Source organism: Heterodontus francisci, unplaced genomic scaffold (assembly GCF_036365525.1).
Source record: "Heterodontus francisci isolate sHetFra1 unplaced genomic scaffold, sHetFra1.hap1 HAP1_SCAFFOLD_102, whole genome shotgun sequence".
Taxonomy (NCBI): Eukaryota; Metazoa; Chordata; class Chondrichthyes; order Heterodontiformes; family Heterodontidae; genus Heterodontus; species Heterodontus francisci.
This window is the reverse complement of record NW_027140380.1, coordinates 3,092,118-3,096,162: the sequence shown is the minus strand read 5'-3', so window position 1 is coordinate 3,096,162 and position 4,045 is coordinate 3,092,118. Positions and strand designations below refer to the sequence as shown.

At 42.0% G+C, this 4,045-nt stretch overlaps 1 non-coding gene across 1 annotated transcript; it reads right to left on the bottom strand.

Moving 5' to 3' along the window:
* Positions 1-231: 231 nt before the first annotated feature.
* trnap-agg (transfer RNA proline (anticodon AGG)) lies at positions 232-320 on the bottom strand. Its single transcript is given in 2 exon segments — positions 232-267; positions 285-320. It is a non-coding gene; the product is annotated as a tRNA-Pro (tRNA).
* Between the last annotated feature and the right edge of the window lie 3,725 nt (positions 321-4,045).

Genomic DNA, 4,045 nt, shown 5'->3' with positions numbered 1-4,045 from the left:
AGAATTACATTCCAGAAACCAGTCCTGTTGTTTTTGGAGACAGTTCACAATTGCAGCAACAACTTTATATTCCCACTTGGCTATCTGTCCATTTAGTTAATTGCAATTTTGTCGACAAGCTCTTTGAATCCAGTTGTCTGGTCCTCAAGCCAGCTCCGCATGGAAGTCAATTCCACCTTCTGCAAGGCTGAAACCAATAGATAACCTTAATCTAAAAATGCCACCAGACAAGGGCTCGTCTGGGACTTGAACCCAGGATCTCTCGCATGTTAATTAACCATACTCCCTAAGCGAAAATCATACCCCTAGACCAACGAGCCACTGACAAGTCAAGCTTTATTAGCTGCTGTGGAATTTCACTGGAACCCCCCAGCCAATCATTCATTTTTTTTCAGATCAAAGCAACATCCTGCAAATGCGGAAATAAAAACAGAAAGTGCTGGAAATGTTCAGCAGCTCTGGCAGCATCTGTGCTGTGAGAAACACAGTTAACGTTTCAGGGCACTCACCTTTTGTTTCAGCCATCCTTTCAGACTGCTTCTGTCCATCTTATCTCACTTTCTATTCTATCCACATTCTAACCATTCACTACGTTACTACATTTTTCATGAATTCCTCATTTCTTTTATTAATGACAATTTTGTATTTCTGGCCTTTGCTTCAGACACCACCACAAGTGGAATCATGTCTCCATCTGCCCAATCAAACCACTTCGCTGTTTCCTCACCTTGCAATGTTTCTTTAACCCTGACAGACTGTGGAGTTTCTGCTGCTTATTTGCAGTTCTTGCTTCCCGCCAGTAGATGTCACCTCACTCCAATACAGTGAAGTTTACAAATCTGAGAGAGACACAACAGGGAATAATTGTTCACATTATAGTGAATGTGTGGGATTTAGAAATACTAGGAGTGGAGACGAGTTATTATTGCACTCTGCTATTACATCTTTTATAATGGACTCCAGCATTTTCCCCACGACTGATGTCAGGCTAACCGGTATATAATTCGCTGTTTTCTTTCTGCCTCTTTTTTTAAATAGTGGAGTTACATTAACTACCGTCCAATCCATTGGAACTGTTCCAGAGTCGATAGAATTTTGAAAAAAGACCAGAAATGCATCTGCTATTTCAAGGGCCACTTCCTTAAGTACTCTGGGATGTAGATTCTCAGGCCCTGGGGATTTATCGGCCTTCAATCCCATCAATTTCCCAAACATTCCCTACTAATACTGATTTCATCCAGTTCCTCCTTCTCACTAGACCCTATGTTCCCCAACATTTCTGGGAGATAATTTGTATCCTCCTTTGTGAAGACAGATCCAAAGTATGTATTTAATTGGTCTGCCATTTCTTTGTTCCCCATTATAAATTCCCCCGTTTCTGACTGCAAGGGGCCCTCATTTGTCTTCACTTATCTTTTTCTCTACACATATCTATAGAAGCTTTTACAGTCAGTTTTTATGTTCTCTGCTAGCTTACTCTCATACTCTATTTCCCCCTTCTTAATCAATCCTTTTGTCCTCCTCTGCTGAATTCCAAACTGCTCACAATCTTCAGGTTTGCTGCTTGTTCTGGCCATTTTATATTTCTCCTCCTTGGATCTAATACTTTCCTTAATTTCTTTTGTAAGCCACAGTTGAGCCACCCTTCCTGTTTTACTTTTGCACAGACAGGAATGAACAATTGTTGTAATTCATCCAAGCGCTCTTTAAATGCTAGCCATTGCCTATCCACTGTCAACCCTTTAAGGAACGTTCCCCAATCTATCATCGCCAACTCCCGCCTCATACCTTCATAGTTTTCTTTTTTTAGATTCAGGACCCGAGTCTCGGAATCAACTCTCTCACTCTCCATCTTAATGAAGAATTTTATCATATTATGGGCGCACTTCCCCAAGGGACCCCACACAACAAGATTGTTAACTAATCCTTTCTCATTACACAATACCCAGTCCAGGATGGCCTGTTCTCTAGAGGTGTTATACACCTCTATCAATTCTCCACTCAATCTCCTTTGAGAAAGGCAGAATAATCCTAGCTTTTCCAACCGAACCTTGTAACTAAAATCCCCCTTCCCTGGATCCATTCTGGTAAATCGCCTCTGCGTCCTCTCAAGGACCCTCACATTCTTTCCAAAGTCTGCTGAGCAGAACTGGAAGCAACACTCCAATTGGGGCCTAACCAGAGTTTTATAATGGTTCAGCATAACTTCCCTGCTTTTGTACTCAATGCCTCTATTTATGAAGCCCAAGATCCCATATGCTTTGCGAACCACTCTCGCAATATGACTTGCCTCCTTCAAAGATTGATGCACATGAACCCCAAGTCCCTCTATTCCAGTACACTCTTTAGAACTGTGCCATTAAGTATATATTGCCTCTCCCTATTCCTTATGCCAAAATACATCACCTCACACTTGTCACTATTAAATTCCATCTGCCACCTGTCTGCCCATTCTGCTAGCCTATCACTGTCCTGTTGCAGGCAGTTCATATCATCCTCACTGTTTGACGCTCCTCCAGGTTTGGTGTCATCGGCATATTTTGAGATTCTACTCTGTATTCCAAGATCCAAGTCACTTATCTTGAGCAAAAAAAGCAGTGGTTCTAGCACTGACCCTTGGGGAACACCACTGTCGACTATCCTCCAGTCTGACAAAGAACCATTTAATAAGACTCGCTGTTTTCTGTCCTTAAACCAATTTTCTATCCAATTGGACACTGACCCTCCTATACCACGAACCTCAATTTTGTTAACCGCCCTTTTATGTGGTACCTTGTCAAACGCTTCCTTAAAATCCATATAAACAACATCCACTGCATTCCCTTCATCAACCTGCCCTGTTAGTTCATCAAAAAATGCAGTTAGCTTAGTCAAGCATGAACTCCCATTTATAAATCCATGCTCACTCTCCTTAATTAACTCAAACCTCCCCAAGTGACTGTTGATTTTTTACCCTGATTATTCTTTCAAAACCTTACCCACCGCTGCTGTTAATCTAACTAGCCTGTAGTTACCCGGACTGTCCTCACACCCTTTCTTGAATAAGGGTGTCGCATTTGCCACTGTTTAATCCTCTGGCACCTCCCCCGTATCCAGGGAAGATTGGAAGATTATAGCAAGCCCTTCCGTTATCTGCATCCGCATTTCCTTTCGCAACCTGGGATGTGAGCCATCCGGACCAGGTGTTTTATCTTCCCTAAGCACAGCCAGCCTTTTTAGTACCTCCCTCTCTCAATTTGTACCATCTCCATTGACTCTACTCTCTTCACTTCGACTGATATTTTGTCAAATTCCACATCCTTAGTGATCACTGATACAAAGTACTCATTAAGTAGATTAACATTGCCCTGCACCTCTAAGCTTATATTATCCTTTTTGTCCCTCATAGGCCCGACTCAACCTCTTACTACCCACTTATCATTTACATGCTGCTCGAAGATTTTTGGGTTTCCTTTCATGTTGACTGTCAGTCTATTCTCATAGAAATAGAGAATAAGCAAATAGAGAAGATGTAAGTATTTCCCATCCTTGATGAGGTGGGATTTTTTATGTTGTGGGTGGTAATGTCTTGGCACACGAGTGTGGTGGAAGCAGAGACAATCAATGATTTGAAAAGGAAATTAGATGGATACTTGAAGGAAAGAAACTTGCAGGAGGAAAGGGATCGAGCTGGTGAGTGGAACTGACTAGATTGCTCCGGGGAGAGCCAGCATGGTCGTGATAGGCCAAACGACCACCTTCTGTGCTGTAAATGACTCTGTGTTGCTTCTCAAATTCAATCCACTGGTGCTTGGTAAATAATTTCAAAGTAAATTGTGCAACTGGAAAATCAGAAGCAAGGCAAGGGATGCATAAGGAGGCAAAATTGCTGAAACCCGGGATTGAACCAGGGACTTTTGGATTTTCAGTCTCACGCTCTCCCAACTGAGCTATTTCAGCCCTACAATGACAGTGGCTTGGTGTCTTTGTTTTGGAGGAAAATACATACGTTCAAGTTTTCCAAAAAATTAAAGAACACAACATGTGAGTAATATTCCCCATTGCT